Genomic DNA, 24,007 nt, shown 5'->3' with positions numbered 1-24,007 from the left:
TGCCTGTGTTACATGAGTAGAACATGTTGGTGTACGGCCAAAGTAAATGTTCTTTCCAGAAATCTCTGTTCAGACAAAGTTTTATTTTTATTGATTTATTTATTCTGGTACACATCCATGAAACTCTCCCACAAAACACTGAACTTTGAATTTTGATCAGGGACTCAGCTGACTCGTTATTCAGCATCCAAAGTTTATTTATACATGCAGGGAACAAGTTAAAGAAAGCATCAACATGAAGCACCTTCGTAAGATGCTCCCTTTCCCTACACCGTGTGTCTTATATATTGATATTGTAAACTGATTATTGTCTGAGTTTTCTGTGTCTTTGCTGTCCACACTTGAGTCTCTGACCTTCTGTGACAGTTTTGTTGAAGCTGCTCATTTGGATTGGGATGTGTTGAGCGTGAAGGCCATAACATTTGACCAAAATCATTTCCATACTCCTGAAACCATTCATTTTAGGCAGTTAGGATGGAGTATTTCTATCCTGGAACACACCACTCCAATCAGAATGGAAATATTTCACCATACAATAAAGGAGATGACTATGAAAAACTTTAATTTGATTTGCAGTGAGCTATCACCCAGAAGATGGGGGCTCAAAACTTCCCAGCAAAATGACCCCCATATCATGAACAGGGTCTCTGGACATATATCCTGAATTATTTACATTATTCGTACTCAGTAGGTTTCTTCTGGCCTGGAAGTGACAGAAGACAGTGTGTCTGAGATTTTAGTGATGGATTTGAACCATTTCCATTTTTCTATTTTTTTGTTTTACTAAAAATGTCAAATATTACTCATACGCATTGACACGGCAGGAACTGGGAAAATGCAGCTCCATACCATTCACATTTAAATGTCCATAGACAGGCCATACATGGACTAACACATGAATTAAAGATAACACATTAGTTTTCCTGTCCTTTCCCAGTGGAATCTGGGTTGGTAGTGTTGACTGTCCTGTTTCATGGTAGCTGGTTATGGGTCACACGGTACCAAGTGAAACATAAAGCTCTCCTCTTCTTGAAGCAGTTGGTTGGGTTGGTCCTGGAGCTTTAGGACTGTGTGGAGGTTTTCAAGTCGGTCTGGACAAAAAAAATCTACCTGGTGGTTGGTTTAAGGGGAAAAAAATGCTAACAGAAGAGAAATTTCAACAATGAGTTTTTATACTTTAAGTACATTTTCTTAGAAATACTTACATACCTTCGCATAAGTAAGGTTTTAACGACAGGGCTCTCACTTGAGTTTAATCAATCCAGGGATTACCATTTTCAGAGTACTAACGCCTCAGTTCTCAGACTTTTCAGACTGCACGGTAACCATATTGAGTTGGGAGGAAGCTAGGTTTGTGCAAGCAATAATCAGAGTAAAGTAGATCAAGCGTATTAGTGCCGATCAATACTTGTCCAGTACGGGAGCGAAGGTTTGGAACAGCCAAAGCAAGAGTAAAAAACTTCCATTTCAGTTCCAACAAAGTCCTTTGGAAATGTGACATTTAATTCAACAAAGCCAAGATAAGGAACTTCTTGTCCATTTGCTGCTTCTGTCTCTAGCAGTGTGGATAAAGTTTTTGCTTAAAGATTGGTTGATTTGCCAAGAACTATTGATAAAAGGAAAAATCAAATCTAGTGGCCTGGGATGCTGTGTCAAGTAGGCAGGTTGTTGTTTCTCCTGAAATCTTGATCTGTGCAGTACTTCTTGTAGGAAGTCCAGATGGGTAATCATTTACTTTGGTTTGTTTTAAAGTCGCCCACCTTGCAGTGGGACTCTTTTTGTGATCTCCAGCTCCTGAATGTCCCTCAACAGAATCTGGTTTCAGTTTAATTTACTAGAAGATGCTGATTTCATCCCATTCTCGTGCAGCTGTTCCTTTTTTTTTTGATGCAACCAGAGAAGGATTTGGGACTTGACAACACTTTGGTGAAATATAACCATCCACTCCACATTGAAAACAAAATCCTGGTCGAAGCTGAGTGCTTGGCTTGGTATACGCTTGAGACTGGTTTTTAGACAGACTTGCGGACTTTGCAGGAGCCTTTCGAAATTTAGCTTTAGCTGTAGGACTGCTATGGATCACTGGTTTATTCTCTAAACCAGTGCCAGCAAAGACAACTGGGGAAGAAATGTTCCAGGTTATAGACACCTTCTTCAAAGAACATGATCTGCGGTGGAAATCCTGCAGCCACATCTGTACTGATGACGGGAAGTGTGAGGGGACTGTTTGGACACGTGAAAAAGGTAAATCCCGACATTAAATGGATGCATTGTATTATTCATTGTGAAGCACTGGCTAGTAAGAGACTGAGCCCTGATTTAAGTGCAGCTCTGGATGATGCTGTGAAGATGATAAATTTCATCCAATCCCGCCCATTGAATCACAGACTATTGAAACTCTTTGTCATGAGACCGGCACGGAGTAGAACAGCTACTGCTTCACACAGACGTCCGTTGGCTGTCTCATGGGAAAATGCTACTGAGACTTTATGAACTTCGCAGTGAAGTTTTTGTGTTTTTGACGGAGCATCTGCACCCTCTTGCTGTAGTTTTTGAGGATACCAGGTGGGTGGCACGCCTGGCATATCTTGCTGATGTGTTTACCAAACTCAACGAGCTCAACCTATCACTTCAGGGAAAGGAGTCACACATCCTGAAAATGTATGACAAAGTTAAGGGATTCACAAAAAAGCTCACTCTATGGGAGAGGAAATGTGATGAGGGAGACGTGAGCTGTTTCCCACTACTCAGTGCCCATCTTGCCACCACTGATGTTGCCAAGGGTCCAGTGGTAAGACTGGTGCAAGCACATCTGTCCAAACTCAGCACTGATTTCAGCCAGTATTTTCAGGACATTGAAGAAAAGTCACAAAGACTGGATTGGGCGAGGACAGACGCGGTTATACAATAGAGGCAAGGTAGGCAACTGCCTGGGGCCCCTCCAACTGCAGGGGCCCCCAGACCGGCAGCCCACTCCCCAGATAGCAAACTATGGGTGAATCAATGTTGAATCTATGTTGAGACCTAACGTCGAAATTATACAGAAAGCGCAAGGTTGATAAAATGTTGAGTCAACGTTTGCTTTTCAACCATAAATCACACTTTACCCAGATAGCAAAAGATGTTAAATCAACGTTGAATTAGGGTTAAGAAGGTTGAATTGTGGTTACGGTTGAAGACTGATGGTTGGATCAACGTTGATTGAACAACATTTTGTCAACATTGAAGTTTGTGTTTAAAAGATACCATTGAATCTACGTTGTATTTTGGTTTAATTAAAATGTTTGACAGGTCAATGTTTAATTAATGTTGAATCTATGTTTGCAAACATGTAATCTATGTAAGCAAACGTTGACTCAACATTTTATCAACCTTGCGCTTTCTGTATAATTTCTACGTTAGGTCTCAACATAGATTCAACATTGATTCACCCATAGTTTGCTATCTGGGTCTCCATTCAGCTGGGAATCGGGGCCCTGTGGACAGTGATGCCCAGCCATTGTGTTTTTAAATAGTAAATTTGTATGTTTAAATGGGAAACAAAGACAACAAACTAAAATACAAAGAAATAAAGTATCCGTGTACACCCCTCCCATTTCTTTTAATAATGGACTATTCCATCCAGGCCATGATCGCACCCCAAGAGAGTCTGGCTGCAGACCTGAGAACGCTATGCTGCAGGCTCCTTGCTCCTTGCTCAGGTCGCCTCCAGCGTCAGGTCGCTCAGGACAGGAAGTGCACGGCAGGAACTTCAAAATAAGATCGTGTTGACAATTTCGAAAGAAGCGGTTTTGTCGTGGATTTATATTTTATGACTCAACAGTGTAACGTGAAAAGCATGTTTATTAAATGTAGAATGCATGTTGATGTAGCCTATTCTGTATACATAGCATTTAGCATGGTTAGACGTTTGCCAGCAACATTATTGCATGAGCCTACATCTGCACTACAACTTCGTCAATACAGCTTGTGCCTATTTCATACAGAAAAACAACGCTTGTTGATTGGACGCCTGCCATTTATAATTAATTTATAATTGAACAGTTTGTTTTATTGTAAAGATCTGAACTAAATGTGCTTATGCATCTCTTTACATTGTAAACCTAACGCTCTTTTGAAGTGTAGTTAAATCAAATCATCAACATAATGAATCAAGCTTTTTTCATAGCCTCAACATCTCATGTATATAATATATATTATACACCATATATTATCTCGTCTACTATCACATTAAATGATTCCAGCTATGCCTTGTATATCATACTTTACACCTGAAGATAGAAGACATAGAAGCCAATCAGATTTTATTACATTTTAAAATATCAGCATAGTTCTAGTTAAAACTGTATTGATTTTCTTAAAATGCACTAACCTATCTGTGTTGTTCATAATATAAGGAACATAAATTATTATGTGTGCATGATCTAAGAATAACAAATATGTAAAGACATTTTTATTGTTTTTTCTGCCTTTAATTGAACAGATTATTGAATTATTCCTGAGTTTTGCGTTCGGCATATATCAAAAAATTCCGTTGGTCTGCAATTTCTTCGCAGAAGATCCATAAGTCCTCCACTTTATAGAAAGTGAATTTAAATGACTCCAAGATTTGTTGTTTTCTCTCTTTGACTCCAACACATTTTCTCTCTGATACACATACATTCATTCACACACTCTCACTCTCTGTGTCTCTGTCTCTGTCTCGATCTCTGTCTCTCTCTACACATTGCTGTGATTGATATTATTGATATTATTATTGTATTATTACAATATTGTGTTATTATTATTTGTTGTTCTGTTACAGTTATAGATAAAATGGGACTTATTGACTCACTCACACAAATACTGTCACGCTGCTTAACTATTTAAAAAAATAAATGTTTTGCATTTTGGCATACAACGGGATGGAATCTGAATCGTATTTCTCACATTTTAAAAGGTCCTTGTTAAAAGTAAAGATTTGAAGGCCCCCCTAGCTAAATTCGCCTTGGGCCCCCAAATTGCTAAATCCGCCCCTGGGTGAGGAACCCATTTATTGTGAGTGAGAGCAGCAACAGCCTTCCTGCAAAGCTGCAGGAGTATTTGATGGATTTATCATCTGACAGTGGGCTGAAAATGGCATATGCTGAGAAGAAAGTGACTGAGTTTTGGTGTGAGGCGGAGAAGGAATATCCTGAACTGGGAAAGCGTGCACTGATTGAACTTTTGCCTTTTGGTTCTACTTATATGTGTGAGGTGACCTTCTCAGCTTTGACACGCATCAAAAACAAGCAGAGGAACAGACTGGATGTGGAGAATAGCCTGGTAACGGCTGTTTCCACACTGGACCCAGAACTATCAGAGCTTATGAAAGACAAGCACGCTCCAGTCTGTCAGTAAAGCTCAGATGGCTGATGAAAAGAAAATAAAACTGCTGTAGTGGGTCTGAATATTTTTTTGTTAGTTTTTTGTTACTGATTTTTAAAATTTAAATGCTTGTTTTCAGAGGCATTTGCTGTTGTAATGTTACAAGAGTTATACATAACAAAGACAGGCTGATTATTTTGATTATTTGTTTATTTATTATTTATTTTCAAGGCTATTATTTATGTTTATTTTTAATTTGAGTTTAAAAAAAAAAGAAAATGCCTGAGATTTAATGTTCAAATTAAGGAGCTAAAATAAAATAATTTTCAATTAATACCTATTGTTATGTTGTACTTTAAAAGAATCACCAACACGTATGAGTGAGTACTCATGGTATGACAAAAAGGCTCAGGGGGTACACAAGACAAAAAAGGTTGGGAACCACGGCTCTAAACCTTCATAATGAAGCTCGGTCAGAGTTGACAGTTGCTGCTGAATTTGATTCACCATTTTCTTCAGCTTGTCGAGCTCTGACTGTTCCACAGCTGAACAGGAATAAGCACTATGTACATGTGATGCTACATGTGATTCGGAACCAATGGATGTGGGCTTTGCTGCACCAAGGTGATGTTTCATGGGAGAAATTTTAGCTGCTTGCTTATCTTCTTTCACATGAAGCAATAAGAGTAATTCTGCAAAAGATGGAGGATGATCTTTCTTTTGCTCTAGCTGAAGGTCACTGGTGAGGGTGTTGTCCCAGCAGCCACGACAAAACTGCTTCAAGAGATGCCGATTACTTTCAGTAGCAGTGACACCTCCTCTCTTCATGGCTGTGTTCGAATCAACTTGAAGACAATGCAGATACTCTGAAGGTTTTTCACCAGAGTTCTGTAAAGTGCTTAAAAACTTTGCAAAACTCTCATCTCCGGCTGCCACAAGGCCGAATGCTGAATCAAGAAGGTCAAGATAAGAACCAGGAAAGGCTTTAGGGCCTAAATGCTTGAGAATATAAGTAGCTGGTGGAAGCAGGCTTTCAAAAATCTTTTGAGAGCTCTCCAAGTCAGAAATTGAAGGATCTGTGAGAAACAAGTCCACATTATTTCTCCATGTATCATAATCTGTTTCATTACTGGGCCGTGTGATCTTCCCTGTCACGAAACGGGGTGTGTGAATCCATGCAGCAGGCGCAGACAGCAGGATGAATTAATAATGATTTAATTAAATTAAAGAAGGTAGATCAAACAGAAATTCATCTTAAACAAGGCAGGAGGGAAGAAAGCAGGAGGGGAAACTAAACCGAATTTAACCAACTAAAGGAGGACCAGAGGGCCAGAGTAAAACCTGTAAAATAAAACAGAACTAACTAAACAAAGGACGGACCTGAAGGCCGAGGTAAAACTAAACATCAAACTAACTGAAGAGAGGGGAAGGTGGCTTACAGATTGTAGCAGCGGGGAGGTTCCTTCAATGGTGCAGCGTCGGAGTAGTGGAGAGCGCCAGGCTTTATGCGGTGCTGATTGTTAATTTCTCCCGGCTGCGCTTCTCTGCACAGCCGTTCCTCATCAACTAATGAGCCTGCTTGCTGCAGCCAGAGGGGTGTGACAGTACCCCCCCCCCCCCCCCTCAAGGTGCGCCTCCTGTTACACACAGAACTGGTTGGGGTGTCAGCGGGTGACTGCGGGACCTGCAGGAATCCAACAGGAGGGACCGCTCTGGGGGGCGGCCCAAGGGACGGGCAGGCTGGGACAGGGTGGGTGGGCGGGAAAACATATGGGGATTGTCCAGGGGCTGAACAGGCAGGAACTAGACAGGTTGGAGCCAACAGTCCGACAGAGGACCTCCATCGGCTGGGCTGGGAACCGGCAGCAGGCCCAACGGGAACCCTCAGGGGGCCGGGCTGGGAACCAGCAGCTGGATTGATGGGGCCTCTCCGGGGGCCGGACAGGGAACCGACAGCTGGACCGACGAGGACCCTCCAGGGCCCCGACTGGAATCAGGCGATGGCGGGACCCCTCCGGAGGTCGGGCCGGTGGCCCGTTTGGGAACCAGCGACGGCGGGACCCCTCCAGGGGCTGAACTGGAACTGGAACCAGGGACCCCTCCCGGAGCGACGAGACTGGAACCGGAGGCCCCTCCGGGGGCGAAACTGGAACCGGAGACCCTCCGGGGGCGGAGCCTGAGGCAGAACAGGGGGCCCCTCCGGGGGCGGAGCCTGAGGGAGAACAGGGGGCCCCTCCGGGGGCGGAGCTGGAACCGGCAGCCCCTCCGGGGGCAGAGCGGGGGCATGGACTGGGGAATAACTGGACTGGACTTGAGCTGGACTGGACAATGGCTGACCTGGACTAGAACTGGCAGGACTCTCCTTGAAGAAGCTTGCCAGTGATTTCTTTTTCTTAGCTTCAGGTGGCACTGCCACAGCTGCTGCTTCTTGTTCTGCAGGGTCAAGTACACATTTGGCCTCATCTCCCAACAAAGGCTGCGCCTCCAAGATCACTCCGTGTTTCAGGTCATCCATTTTATCACATGAGATGTATGTGACTCTGAATCTTGGGCCCAAAAAAGAGGCGATATCCAACAAGTCGCTGGTAGTTGGATCTGCATATTCGTTATTGAGGTAATCTACAACTCTGGTCTTGATGGACTTACATAGTTCACTATCCCCTTCTTCAGATGCCAGGAGACGAGTGCTGAACAGCTGAAGCACAGGTCTGACATATGACAGGGTCATGTAGTCCTCTCCTGAGAGAGCATCCGTGAAGTCCTGAAGGGGTTTTAGAGCTTTCTCAATGGCCTCCAGGACCTCTATGTCCTGCCAGGTAAGGACTAGAGATCTAGTTGTTTTTTTGTCAGCAGACAGGATTTTGGCCAGTGCTCTTTCTTGCTCCAGGACTCTCTGTATCATTAACAGCCTCGATCCCCAGAGACTCTGTGATTAGCTGGTGACATGGAAGACCAAGTTGCTGTTGTACTACAGCCAGTTCTTTTCTTTTCTTCCAGCTATATGAAAAGCTGCTCACGATCCTCTTGCACAGACCTCTCAAAGGGAGAGCAGTGTGCCTTTCACATCCACCCCGAAGACGGATATGCCAAGGTAGATGTCTCAAGGTTGATAATTTCCATTTGCAAATTGTAATTTTTAACTTAAATTTTTTGCAGCTATTTTCTTTTAATGACCATTAACCTACCAAAAAAAGGTTTAAAATTTGCTCATTTAAATATTTGCAGTTTAAAAAATAAAGTCCATGATCTTTGCTCTGTTGTGCATGAAAATAATATTCAGGTAATGGCTGTCTCAGAGACGCATTTAGATGATACTATAGAGGATGCAGTTATATCAATTCCAGGATACAATGTTTTCAGGTTAGATAGAGACAGGTTTGGAGGTGGGGTTGCTTTCTTTATACAAGATCATATTCCAGTAAAAATTAGAAATGATCTTGGTATGACAGGAGTGGAAGCCCTTTGGCTCCAAGTTTATACTTTACATCACAGGCCTATACTAACATGCTGCTGCTATAGATCACCTAGTTCGAATATTGAATACTTGAACAATATATGTACTATGTTCCATAATGTAACAGATACTAATAATGACATTTTTTTCTTGCTGATATGAATATTGACTGGTTTTCTGATAATTGTTCATTGAAAAGGGCTTTGTCTGATGCAGCTAATATATGCAACTTATCTCAAGTTATCAATTTACCCACTAGAATAAGCATTAATGGTGATGGCTCAATTACATCAACATGCATTGATCACTTTTTTACTAATTGTGAACAAAAGTGCTCAAAAGCTCTATCATTACCTGTGGGTTTCAGTGACCACAATATTATTACCTTAGCTGTAAAAACAAAGGCTCCCAAAGCAGGGCTTAAGGTCATTTACAAGAGAATTTACAGAACTTTTTCTGAAAGTGACTTTGTTTCTAGTGTGGAAAATATAAAATGGGATGATATACTTGAGAGGGTGCATGCAGAAACTGCATTGGAGTCCTTTATGACGTTGTTTTCTACAGTATGTGACCAACATGCTCCAATTAAGAGGCTCTCTGTAAGATCGAAAAAAGCATCATGGCTGGATGAGGAATTAAGAAATTGCATGAAAAGAAGGGATCAACTGAAAAAGCATGCAATTAACTCTGGTTGTTTAGTGGATTGGAAAGCTTATTGCTGGCTAAGAAATAAGGTAACTAAATTAAATAGAAAGAAGAAAAAACAATATTATAAATCTAAATTCAATGAGTGTAATGGTGACAGTAAAAGATTATGGAGAACAATTAATGAAGTTATGAGCAGAGGTAAAAATGGTAAAACGCCTTATTTTATAGAAAACAATGGGATATTAATTACTAGACCCTATGATATAGCTAATTATTTTAATAAATATTTCATACAAAAAGTTAATTCAATTAGGGATCAACTGTTGCCAGGATGTTACAGGTCATCTATAGATAATATAAGAAATCACATTATGGTCAATAAAGATTGTTGTTTTGAATTTAAAATTCTTAGGGAGGTAGATGTGGAAAAACTTCTTCTCACAATAAAGTGTGACAAACCTTGCAGTTTGGATAATTTAGATGGCAAACTTTTAAAGCTTGCAGCAAAAGTAATAGCAAAACCACTATGTCATATTTTCAATTTATGTCTTAAAGAATCCATTTATCCAAATTTGTGGAAGATTGCAAAAGTCATTCCTCTACCAAAAAACTGCAGAGAGCCACTCACAGGGAATAACAGCAGGCCAATAAGCGTGTTACCTGTACTAAGCAAACTGTTGGAGAGAATCATGTTTAAGCAAATTCAGCATTATTTTGAAACAAATAATATGAACTCTGATGTTCAACATGCATATAGGGGAGGCTACTCCACTAGCACTGCTCTTACATGTCTCACTGATGCCCTGCTTACACAGATAGACAGGAAGTCAGTGGTAGGTGTTGTATTTCTGGACTTCAGTGCAGCCTTTGATCTGATTGACCATGAATTGTTACTCTTGAAGCTTTCAGCCTATGGTTTTAATAACTCTGCGATTGATTTTATGAGAAGTTATATGACTGACAGGAAACAATGTGTTAAGTTTAATGGTGCTTTTTCAGATATAGAGAAACTTCAGTGTGGTATTCCCCAGGGGAGCTGCCTTGGACCTCTCCTTTATTCTATTTTTGTAAATGATATGCCATATGTGTTAAGAAATGCGGGTATAGTAATGTATGCGGATGATACAACCATCTTTACATGTGCAAACAGTACTGAACAAGTTAATAAGACACTTCAAGATGAGCTAACACTGTTAGCTGACTGGGTTACAGCAAACAAGTTAAAGTTGAATATTTTTAAAACAAAATGTATGGTACTTGGGTCTAACTACTCACTTAGATCTAATCAAGAGTTGGTCCTTTCATTACATGGTGCAGCTATTGAGCAAGTTAGAGAAGCCAGACTGCTGGGCATTACTATAGATGAAACATTATCTTGGTCTACTCACATAAACAATATAGTCAGTAAAATGAGTAGAAGTATTTCAATCATAAGAAAATGTGCTTGTTTTTTAACTGACACAACAATCAAGCTTGTTATTCAATCATTAGTCTTATCCCACCTTGACTACTGCCCTGTAATATGGTCTGGCACCTCAAAAAAAGAACTTGCTAAACTCCAGCTCGCTCAGAATAGAGCTGCACGACTGGCACTTCACTGTTCTATTAGGAATCATGTAACTGATATGCATGATAAACTCTCCTGGACGAAAGTAGAGGAGAGATTGGCGTGCAGCCTTATTTTGTATTTGAATAATATCTGTCCTTCATGTAAACCCAGTAGCCTATTTTCTAGATTAGTACCTATCAAGATCACACATGATTATGAAACCAGACAGGCCTTAAGCTGTCGTTTCAGACTACCTCGACCTAGGACAAATGCACTGAAAAGAACTGTATTGTACAGAGCTATTGCATATTGGAATGGACTTCCTTACTGCTTCATACTTAAGTGTAAAAAATCAGGATTTAGAAGGGAATTGAAAAAAGTGGTTTTGAGTAAAGAAATTAGGTTAAATTTAGTTGACTGATGTTTGTAAAGCTGCAGAGTGTCTGATTTTTGTATTTTTAGTTTAAACTGTATAGAGACAGCTCTGAATGAACTGATCTCTGAATGTCTCTGTGTATGCGTAGGCACATCTGTGTGTACGTATGTGTATGTGCATGTAGGTGTTTGTACTATGTATTTATACTTGTACTGTGTATGCATACTATATGATCCTTTAAGAATTTGATGTGTGTGAGAGGGTGTGTGCATGCACACCTTATGATGTATGCTTATATCTATTTTTATTTTATGATTTGAGTTAGTTATGAGAATAATTTAATTGCTTGTTTTATATGTTATGTTGTATTTTTCATGATTTCTATTTCTGGGAATTGTCTTTTTTTTTTTTTTTTTTTTTTAGGGACCCCAGGAAGAATAGTCGTCACCATGGTGACGACTAATGGGGATCCAATACACAATAAACACAATAAGCACAGACCAATGGCACGGGTAATGCAGGCATCATCCATGGCATGTCCTGTATCACAAATTGAAAAACACATTCATTGATTTGATACACAGACCAGTGAAATGCAAATTGAAAGCTATATACATTTAGTAGGAATGTGGTGTTTATATATGTGCAAGAAAATGTGTAAACTACAGGTATTGTGTTAGAATAAAAAAAAAGTGAAGTGTTCAATCAGTTTAAAACAAAGGATCTCAAATTTTGTGGGGCCAGGGCCTCCCTAATAACTAACACAGATAAGCTGAATTTAGACAAATTTTAGAGTTTTATATTCAATTTATATTAGTTTAAGACTGTATTTAGACTAAATTTAGACTGTACAAGATAAATGCCAAGTGTAGATCAATTTGAAGTCAAATTGTAAGACAAAGAACAAAATTTTAACCATCTAATTACATTTTTAGCTTGGTTTAAATCAAATTTTTCCCAAAGTTTCCACTCTACTTGGAATGCATAAGACAGAAAAACACTGGACCCATTTTAGACTTAGTTTAAAAAAAATCAGAACACAGGGGATGCATGACTTTGCCAAAAAGTTTTGTCATCACTTGTAGAAACATCACCTTAATGTTTCAATTTAACCTTTAATGTTATTGTCTTAAATTATTCTCACAGTAAACAAAGTAGACATTATATCTTTGTAAAATTATTATTTTTATAATATATATTTTTGGAATATTTTAGTATTGCACTTACCAATGGCCAAATGTAGTCTGTGCCCAAAGCACTGCATCCGTAGCCACTTGTTGAGCTGCAGCGCCTTGACAACGTTTGTCCCGTTGTCAGTAGTTACGGCCACTAGTCTTTCCAGGTTGAGCTTCCAGCTCGATAGGGCATCTTGCAGAGCCTCTGCTATGTGTTCCCCGGTATGGTCCTGGGGAAAGTAGCTCATCTGGAGACATGCAGATTTTATATCCCACTCTTCCATGTATTGTATTGTTACACACATGTATGGTTCACACGTCCTGATGGACCACATGTCAGATGTCAGGGCAAAATGAGACAATAGAGCGAGACGGGTGTCCATGCGGCTTCGTACTTCCGTGTACATTTTTGGTAGCACTTCGTTTGAGAAATAATTTCGTCCAGGGAGCTTGTATCTAGGTTCCACTGTTTTAAGGATCTTAATAAAGCCGGTCTGTTCCACTGTACTAACTGGAACCATGTCCTTAGCAATGTGGTAAGCTACGGCTTCCGTAATGTCACACCACTTCTTGCTAGTTTTATCAAAAGTGGCTGTACGAGCGAGTGAGTTCTCCAGCGTGACTTGCTTTGTTTTTGGGTTTGACTGGTCTGAATTTACCTTTGGACTTTCAGCGCGTTGTTTAAGGCACGCTTCATATTCGACTTAGTCACTGTTGTAAATGGTGAAACAGATTGGTCGTGCTCGAACATTTAGACGGAACGGATTTTCGGCATAGTCTGCATAATACATTTTTCTGCTCCTCATCTGCAACGAGGAATCCAAACCACCTCCATATGACTCATCCATTATTCTGTTTTTTGGAAACCAGCTCCTCTTCCACAACTTCTGCCATGTCAGACTCCATTGTTGTTTATGTCCTGCTGCAGCAGTGAGCGGGAATGGGCGGGTTAACTTCCGGGAAGGAGAGCAAAAAGTGGCACAAGTGGCCAAAAGTGACACACGTATATATCGTTATTAGCGATATTGTCTAATCCTATATTGAGAAGCACAAAAAACTCGATAAAACGATAAATTTGATATATTGTGCAGCCCTAGTTTTATGTAACATCTATGATGTGATATTTAATTAATACTTATAATAAAAAGTTATTAAAGAATAGGGCTTTTTTGTTGTGTTAGATTTGACTTCTGGAGCTGGGGGAAAACTAATGAAATGCCAGAAATGACACAAAGTTCTTCATTAACCAACTGTATTAAGCAAAAACACCTGATACAAATGAAGGAAAAAGACAAATACAATGAATTAAATGAAGATTGCAAAATAAAACAAAAATTATCTAATCTATACAATTCAATGAATTTCAGTCCTTGAAGTTCAAAACCGGAATCAGACAGTTCAAAACAGTTCAACTAATGTCCAGTTCAGATTTCCTCAATCTCAAGAAAAAATTAACAACAGAAGGATAACTGTTGGCAGAGGAATGTATGCTCCTACCACCACACTGCAGTACTGCAGCCGGGAGTGAGGCCTCATCCAGCCGGGGGTGAGGCCTGCATCCAGCCGGGGGTGAGGCCTGCATCCAGCCGGGAGTGAGGCCTCATCCAGCCGGGGGTGAGGCCTGCATCCAGCCGGGAGTGAGGCCTCATCCAGCCGGGGGTGAGGCCTGCATCCAGCCGGGGGTGAGGCCTGCATCCAGCCGGGGGTGAGGCCTGCATCCAGCCGGGGGTGAGGCCTGCATCCAGCCGGGGGTGAGGCCTGCATCCAGCCGGGGGTGAGGCCTGCATCCAGCCGGGGGTGAGGCCTGCATCCAGCCGGGAGTGAGGCCTGCATCCAGCCGGGAGTGAGGAGCCTTCAATGAACCAACATTTCCAGGGTTGTCTTGGTCACCATCATAATCCACACACAAAAAAACTAACAATCCATCCAAAAGCTTGGCAAATAGTCTGTCCTGAGCAGTTCAGGTTCAGGTCTTCTCCAGGAATGAAAATGAAGTCCAGCTTGGGTGTCCTTCAGGGACTGAGTGCATGCATGCAGTAATTTAGCTGCACCAGGTGTAGGGCGGGGCTAAGGTGTGCTACCATTGGTCTGTTCTCATTGACTGACAGCTTCGCTGTCCAATATAAATGGAGCAGCTTGATGGCCAACAACAACTGTTTCAGAGGATTTCAGTTTACCCGAGTTACAGAGTATTTCCACAAAATGATATTCATCATTTTACTCAAGTAAAGATTTTCCTGCAGCAGTGGGAATAGAAGAGAAGCATTGTTCATAAAAGAGTTCAGTTTCCTGAACGTTCTCACCACAGCCATCTGTTGGACTGGTTCCAGCTCAGCACCAGTTGTGGAGCTCGCCTTCTTATTAAATAGTTTTTATTGAGTTTTAAATTAACTCCATTATCATACATTGTGTTTGCAGCACACATTGCGGACAGGAGAATACAAAACATCAAACAGCTGCCACATTATTTCAGTTGCAGTATTTAAGGTTGCCTTTCTTCCCTCCAGCCCCAAGGTAAAGAATAACATATGTGATTGTACTATATGTGATCAATCTAAGACTACAGAAGTGTCAGACATATATATGTCATGATGAGATGGTCATTATTCTTTCCATAAAATATAGAATTAAGAGGAAAGACAAGGAGAAGCAAACCAAGGCACTAGTATGTATAAACACCATTTAAAAAAAATAAAAAATAAAATAAAGGAGATTTGATGTCATCAATCCTTCTTCTAGTTTGCTATTATTTATTGATATTTATTCATTGGGACTTGTAAGCTGTCATTCAAAAAAGGAGTTCCAGGTCTGACTGAATTCGTGCAAGTCTTTCAGGGTGTATTCTATTTTTGCACATTCTAGAAAGTGTATAGTGTTTCTTATCCATCTAGTGAAGCTGGGAAGTTCCTGCTCTTTCCAGGAAAGACATATGAGATGCCTGGCTATTAAGGAGGTGAATGCTATGACGAGGTAAAGAAATTTCCTAGCTATATCCAAACAAGGCAGGAGTCTTGTCTGCAGGACCAAAATGTATTAAGTGTAGGACAAGAACAGGACATGTGCATGTGATAACCTAACCCTAACCCTTGTGACAGCTGAAAGCAAAGATCTGTTGTTTCACAGGCTGGGAAAAGTGCGAGAGTGAATGTTAAGGTGGCATTTCTCTTCTGAACCTTTTCATGAAACCAAACAAAATAGCAAACTTTAAAAACATTCAACTGCATGATAACCGTATTGAGTGATCGGCAGTGAGCAGCCACGGGCCTTCAGGCATTTGTAACTTTTAAACTCATGTAAAATGTATGCATGAAGTTCCAAAACAAGATAGCTCACAACACCAGGGTATATGAGTGGAGGTAGCGCTTCAGGGTCTGCAATCCAGTCTTGGGCTGCCAAGTCGTATGAATTTCATCTATCTTGTTTGTGATGCATAGTGTGTACTGATACAGTTGCTTGGCGTTGCAGTTCCATTTCTTCCTGTCAGGTCCCCTTTTTTCTCTTTTCTCCTGTCCATTGGATGTGAGCAGTTTAACCAGGTTTTTAGGCAAAACAAAACAGAAGGCAGACAGTGTTCATTTCTTCTACGAAAACTATGACAAAAATAACCCCAATAATGGACACTCATTTATCTTTTTGAATTAACTAAATGCACATTTCCAGGATCAAACCTTTGATGAAATGCTTTAGCTTTTTCAGCAATGAAGACAAACCGATCGATAATGTTGAAGACGGGCGAATGGGCAAACAAACTATTCATGACTTTAATGTAAAGTTGTTTTGTGGTGACTTACAGCATCCAGTTCATGTTTCATCTGTTTAGTAGATTGATCAGTTTGACCTGTTGTACAAGTAACGCATCTGTAAACGAGACTCATGTACACATTTCGATGAGACGAAGCTCCAATCTTCACCAAATCCGTGGATCCAGACTATAAGCCGCATCAATGCCGAATTCTAATCACTTGGTCCTTGTGTCATTTCTGACCTTCCCTGAAAATTTCATCCACATCAGTTTATCCGTTTTTGAGTGATGTTGCTGACAGACAAACATGCACCGATTGTCACATAGCTCCATTGAGTTCCTTGGCATAGTAGAAAGTAAGCTAGCTGGGTGCCCCTGTTGCTCAACAGGTTGAGCAGGCAACCCAGAAACAGGGGCTATAGTCCCCGATGCAGCGGTCATGGGTTCAAGTCCGACCCACAGCCGTTTGCTGCATGTCCTTCCCCACTCTTCTCTCACATTTCCCGTCTCTCTCTCTCCACTGTCCTATATATTAAAAGATAAAAAGGACAAAAAAAAAACTTAAAGGAAAAAGAAGTGAGGTAGGTGTCATTTTAACATTGCTAATGTGAAACAGGTGATGTGGATGCAGCAGTAACGTTGCTTTAAGACAAGTCTTTTCTGTCACTGTCAGGAGGAATGACTCAGGTTATGGGTTAATGATGTTTTCCATCTAAAGCTTCTTGTAGATGTTCGTAGAAATCATGTTGGATGAGTGTACTAACCTTTCAGTGTCTGGGGAGGGGCAATTTGACTGATTTTGATTTTACTTTATATTTCACCTATGTCTCCTCTCAAACTAAATGTTAGTATTTGTTGGCTAAAATTAAAAACAGTCAAATGACAATAAATCATAATCAGACCAAAATGAACACTATAAGCAGGTAACCACTGTAGCAGACACAGGTAAAGTTCACAATTATTACCATCATCACGACTTTTTCTTAATCTTCTTATTATTAGTGACAGTAGTAGTAGCAGCGGTATAAAAACCTGTTCTTTGAAAGACAGTTTTTGAATATGTGACAGCTCCTAGGCCTCAGGACCTGTTCCTGTTTAGCTGGTTGCTAGGAGCTAGAAGAGTGGCTCACTGGCCCTGATGGCAGACACCCGGGTGGACCGCTCACCCGATGGCTGACACCCGGGTGGACCGCTCACCCGATGGCAGACACCCGGGTGGACCGCTCACCCGATGGCAGACGCCCGGGTGGACCGCTCACCCGATGGCAGACGCCCGGGTGGACCCCTCACCCGATGGCAGACGCCCGGGTGGACCGCTCACCCGATGGCAGACGCCCGGGTGGACCCCTCACCCGATGGCAGACGCCCGGGTGGACCCCTCACCCGATGGCAGACGCCCGGGTGGACCCCTCACCCGATGGCAGACGCCCGGGTGGACCCCTCACCCGATGGCAGACACCCGGGTGGACCCCTCACCCGATGGCAGACGCCCGGGTGGACCGCTCACCCGATGGCAGACGCCCGGGTGGACCGCTCACCCGATGGCAGACGCCCGGGTGGACCCCTCACCCGATGGCTGACACCCGGGTGGACCGCTCACCTCTATATATGCTGGTGTTTTAGCTGCCAATCTCTCTCATCTTCTACTTTTCTTGGGTTCCCTGTGGTCTGGTTTGGTGCAGCTTTTTTTGTTTTCTCCTACACATGATCACACATCCATTCACCACACACATTACTGATGAACTGATTGCACATTTATCTCATATTCTTTAATAAATTTCATTTAACTGTAAATTGCCATGTGTGATCTCCATCTTTTGTCCTTCCTCAGAGCCAGGTTGTGACAAATTTCACAAGAAAAAAACAATATATAAAAAGTTTGTTTTTAAGTTGGTTTAATTTTCTTTTGCTGGGAACTACTTTAACTCTGGTTCAAACTAAATTTTCTCTCTACTTCACCCTCCTCTCTTTGTTCTTAGTAATCCACATTATTCGAAATGACGCTCTTCTGGCTTCTCAACAAACTGTCGATAAACTGGAGTCTCTAAAACTTTCTTGCCTGCTTCAGGTAGGTCAAACCATTTTGCAAAGAGGGTGTGCTGTGAAAGCAGTGACTTGTGCATAAGTTTGTGTGGAAGTGAATGATTAGTTGCACTTCCTGGAGAGGCGTATGCATTCTTGTCAGCTGCTGTGTTTGGGACAATATGAATGTAAAACAGGATGTTGCTGAAAGAGTCTGCATGCTCAGCAAAGCTTTCCCAGATAAAACAAATGCTCCCAAAACTCTAAACATAGAAACTGCTATAGTGGGACAAAGCAGTGGCATTTGATGTCCTTCCATTGTGAATTATCATTTTATGGTGGATTTTCTTCACGTTGTTCTGTTGGACAACATCATAAATACTCCACCAGGGTCTTTGTATTTTACAGTAGTTTAGATAACGTGGAATTTAACACAAAAAAAGGCACTGAACTGCTGGGAATCACAAGTCACTGGTGAAACTTTTCCACACTGTAGAAATTTTACATTTATGCGTGTCATGATGGATTGCTGGACAGACCAGCTACACTGGCGTTCAAAAGTTTGGAGTCACTTAGGAATGTCCTTATCTTTGAAAGGAAAGCATTTTTTTTCCAATGAAGGTGACATTAAATGAATAATAAATCCAGTGTAGACATAGTTAATGTGGTAAATGACTACTGTAGCTGTAAACGTCTGATGTTTAATGGAATATCTCCATAGGGGTACAGAGGAACATTTCCAGCAACCATCACTCCTGTGTTCTAATGCTACATTGTGTTAGCTAATGGTGCTGAAAGGCTCATTGATGGTTAGAAAACCCTTGTTCAGTTAAGTTAGCACATGGATAAAAGTGGGAGTTTTATGGAGAACATGGAATTTCCTGGGTGAGATTGAACTTTTGAACAGTAGTGTATATCTATAGACCCAACCCAGATAGCAAACTATGGGTGAATCAATGTTGAATCTATGTTGAGACCTAACGTCGAAATTATACAGAAAGCGCAAGGTTGATAAAATGTTGAGTCAACATTTGCTTTTCAATCATAAATCACACTTTACCCAGATAACAAAAGATGTTAAATCAATGTTGAATTAGGGTTAAGAAGGTTGAATTGTGGTTACGGTTGAAGACTGATGGATGGATCAACGTTGATTCAACAACATTTTGTCAACATTGAAGTTTGTGTTTAAAAGAAGCCATTGAATCTACGTTGTATTTTGGTTTAATTAAAATGTTTGACAGGTCAATGTTTAATTAATGTTGAATCTATGTTTGCAAACATGTAATCTATGTAAGCAAACGTTGACTCAACATTTTATCAACCTTGCGCTTTCTGTATAATTTCTACGTTAGGTCTCAACATAGATTCAACATTGATTCACCCATAGTTTGCTATCTGGGAAAGGATTAGAGGACTAATGAAGGCCTCAATATGCTTCAGTGTAAGTACTTGTTAGATATATGACAGTCATATCCAGGTGTGTGTGTGTGTGTGTGTGTGTGTGTGTGTGTGTGTGTGTGTGTGTGTGTGTGTGTGTGTGTGTGTGTGTGTGAGAATATCAAACACAATATCATCAAAGCGTCAGTGATCACTAGAATATTCACCATTGTGTATTTCAGATGCGTGTTTTGACTCTGTTCTTCAGTTTTAATAGCATTCACCATAAATATATCATCCTTTACTTTTAGTAATAATAATAATAATAATGGATTACATTTATATAGCATTTTTCAAGGCACTCAAAGCACTTCACAATGGATCCATTATTCATTCACTCTGGTGGTAGTAAGCTACATTTGTAGCCACAGCTGCCCTGGGGCAGACTGGCAGAAGCGTGGCTGTTAATCCTACGGCCCCTCTGACCACCACCAACATTCACATGCATTCATACTCCAGTGTGAGAGCAGCGCTGTAGTATATCGCACCTGATAATAGATTACACTACAACAGCCCTTCATTTAACAAACCCTCCACGTGAACACACACATGGGTGTGCAGACAGTATGGCTATGTTTGTGCAGACAGTACAGTTTTGTGCACACAGTATAGCTCTACTTGTGAAGACAGTGTGTTGTGTTTCTGCAGACAGGTGTGTGTAGACAGTGCAGTTGTGCTTGTGCAGAAAAAACAAAGCAAATAGTTAGATCTGAGAAATCTGACTCTGAAATGCCATCAGCACAGTGACATGGAATGGAGTTCAACATTCAAAATAAACATTCAGAGAATTCAGCTGCTGCATCTTTTTTTCAGAAACGGAGCCGTTTTTACCCTGAACAGTCCACATCAACAGAACACAATGTGTACAGTTTAAAAAAGAAGTTTTCAGTGATAAAGGTCCACTTAGTCTGGTCTAAGTAACTGCTCCCTCCCCTGACAAATCCAGTTTCAAGCCCTTCTTGGAAGTCACTGCTGTACAACACAGCAAAGTACGTTCAAACTCTACAGATGGCAAATTTAGAAGCATGTTGTCAGTGGAGTGCTTCATTATTTCCTATGTTTAAATTACAGTACACATTTTGAGAACAGCCCTACTAAGTGGAAGCAGGAGTTGTTCATGTTGTGATCAGATTCTGAACTACTGCTAAATGACTGAGACGCTTTGTATTCATCTCAGTATTTCCCTCTGCTTTGTAATTCTTACATCAGTGGCGTGACATCAAGGCCATAAAATAGTATCTTTTAGAGAGACAGAGAAGCTGCAGTAACAGGGAGATGGAACATATTCTGCTTTGTTGTGTTAGGCTAACTTGAGCCTAACAGCGGATAATGTTCCTGAATATCTAATGGATAATAACACAGGTTTTTCAACAAACTTCTGAATCAGACGCTTGTGGAAGCTGACTTTTGCTGCCCTACTGATGCTACTTGTTGCTGATGATTGCCATGTAGTAGAATTCAATAGGATATTGAGTAAAATGAAGAATGCTGGACTGCTCTCGCTTATTGTTGTATGTCTGCGTGGAGGTTGGATGTGTGTCGCTCTAAAAGCTCGCAGGTGTCAAGCATGTGTCATGACTCTTATTAAAGCTTGTATCAGTGAAGCAGCGACACGACTCCACAGGTTCAATTGATTGAGATGTGTGCTTTCAGACCGAGGGACGGACAGAGACCATTGATCGAAAGCAATTTCATCATCTGGATATCCGCTGTGCCTCCTGCCTTCACCTCTGCCTCTCTGTTCTCTCTGACACACCTCTGTTTTCAGTCAATAGGAACATCCAGTATGTTCAGGATCCAGCTCACCAGACCCACAGTCACAGCAGCCATGCTTCTGAGGACGAGAAGGCTTTATTTACGGCTCTGTATTATTCATGATGTTTTTACTCCACCAGTCGTGTGATGATCAGCGTATGTTTGTCTGTCCGTCTCTTATTCAGTCTGTGTGCAACATCACTCAAAAACAGACTCGGAGATTTGGATGAAATTTTCAGGGAAGCTCAGAAATGACACAAGGACCTCCTCATTAGATTTTAGCACTTTTAGTCTGGATCCACGGATTTGTTAAAGATTTCTGTATCATTTTGAGATCGTGGCACAGCATAGTCACTGTAACCATGACAACCAGTGAACACTACATCAGCTGATTGTGATCCTACTACAAATCCACCTCTGAGGACTTATCAGGACTTATCCTTTGGAAATGATCCGAGGAATAACTGATTAAGCTGTGGGGGTGTTTCTGAGTCCCATCAGTTCCTGCTACATATTTAGGTCACATGACTTGGTATTTGTACATAACATACACATGCAGAACACACGGATGTGCTGAGCGCAAGGTCACTTTCCTTGTGGGCACATCTATATTAAACGGACACATTGTGTCAGTGCTGTGATTTTAGGTCATCAATAACAAACAAATGCTGCATTTCTGACAATATCATATGAAAGAATGAACAGCCTTGGCAGGGTATCGCTCTGAGTGCTTTTCTAGTCTAATAATGTGTTTAAAGGCTCCAGAAGAAATTATGTTTCAGTAGTATTTCCAGAGAAATAAAGAAATTCAAGAGAAGGCCATGGCCATCAGTTGTTTTTGTTTGCATCAGGGTCTGCAACAGCGTTTTGGAAACCTGTCAAAGTAAAATGAATGCATGAATGCAGTACATCGTCTCCCAACAGAACATTGCATTGCATGATTTACTTTACCTGTCAGTGTTTTTCATGTTCTCACTGCTTGGCGTATGCACTGTACACACAGAAAGATTCTCAACCTGTACAACACTACTTTAACAGCTAAAACATTGGAACTGATCAGATGTGATTCAGTGATCATCTGTAATGTCTGCCCCAGTGATGCTGTGATCCCAGTACCAAACAAAAACAGCACAAAGCTCGGTAGCTACAGACAGTTTCCATTCGAAATGATTTGTCCCTCACCATGGTCTAATGTGGGATTATTCATCAATAAATACGTCATTTTTCTGACCATGGGGTTTTATACATAAATTATAGTGCTTTCTTCCTTCGCTGTTAGTCTAAGCTCTGAACTTTGTTTCTGATTCACACACAGTCCCATAAAGCAGTGATTGTAGAACTGCCATGTATGAAATTAAGTGTATGCTGATAACAGCAAAACATATTTTTGGAACTCACAACATTTTGTCATAATTTATAAATAGCTAAAAATGTGTCTTAATGGATGACTGTTTCTCAGTGCAGACAGACATATGTCACATTTCTCCTGTGTTATGTTATCACAGTCCCCTCCATCCTCTGACAAACCCCTTTCAAACACAAGTCAGTCAACATATTGATCTCTATTCAGAGCCCTGTGGTTACTGCAGTCTGGTTATGGCACAAGGCTGCATCACTGCTTTGCTGAAGTGATTCTGATTCTGGACAAACTAAAGACTTTTAGAACCGTCATCAGCTGAGGAAATCATACCAGGTTCTGTCATTGGAACAAACTGGATGCATTTTGACTCTTGTGCCATTTAAACCATCAGTCACTGATGAACAGTAGAAAACTAGCTTAGCTGCCTCAGGTTCATCTTCACTTGCAAAGCTTGTCATCCAGACCTTCCAATATCAAAGAAAATGTTGCTCTGAACTGTGTCTGTAACTGTCTGCAGCTCCGTCCTGCTTCTGTCACAATAACCTGCTCAGTGTGTCTGGGTTTAGGTTATGGAACAGTCACACACCTGTCACATACTTCCCACTGTAATTTTCTCACAGTGAACTGCCATCAGAACCAGATGTACAGAGTCGTTGTACATCATTTTAGATAATAATAAAAAAAACATTAGACATGAAACTCATTTTCTAAATCTTAGTACACAGTAAAAGACAAACAGTCTGAGGAGCACCAGGGAGCTGAAAGAATAACAGTGACTCACTTCCACAGGCTCTAATATGATCTGAGGTCGCTGACGGCATGCATTCACGGGTGGACGGTCCTTCTCACCCCATAACAGGATGCAAACAGGAAAATGGAGTTATGCCACTCCTAATTGAGATGGGGGAGATGCAATGTCATTTAAAAATGGGAATACTGACTCATATTTTTAGACAGCCTCTCCTGGAAGACATTCATAGTACAATTGTTTATGCATTGGAAAAATGACAGAAAAAAAACACGGCGCTGGAAAACAGATGCCTAAACCTTGTCCTTTCCAGCTCAGCTGTATGCAACGATTACAAATCAAGACATCTAATTTAAAGACCAAATTTCTCTTAGTGATGATAGGGAAAAACA

The 24,007-nt window shown here is 41.0% G+C and overlaps 1 long non-coding RNA gene across 1 annotated transcript in view; it reads left to right on the top strand.

Annotated features, from left to right (window-relative positions):
• The first annotated feature begins 2,982 nt into the window (after nt 1-2,982).
• LOC127535684 (uncharacterized) overlaps nt 2,983-24,007 on the top strand; it is a 180,874-nt gene continuing 159,849 nt past the window's right edge. Inside the window, exon 1 of the long non-coding RNA XR_007944537.1 lies at nt 2,983-3,154. This is a non-coding gene — a long non-coding RNA (uncharacterized LOC127535684). The remainder of the gene's footprint in view (nt 3,155-24,007) is intronic.

This window comes from Acanthochromis polyacanthus, chromosome 10, assembly GCF_021347895.1.
Source record: "Acanthochromis polyacanthus isolate Apoly-LR-REF ecotype Palm Island chromosome 10, KAUST_Apoly_ChrSc, whole genome shotgun sequence".
Classification (NCBI taxonomy): Eukaryota; Metazoa; Chordata; class Actinopteri; family Pomacentridae; genus Acanthochromis; species Acanthochromis polyacanthus.
This window is presented reverse-complemented; position numbering and strand designations above follow the sequence as displayed.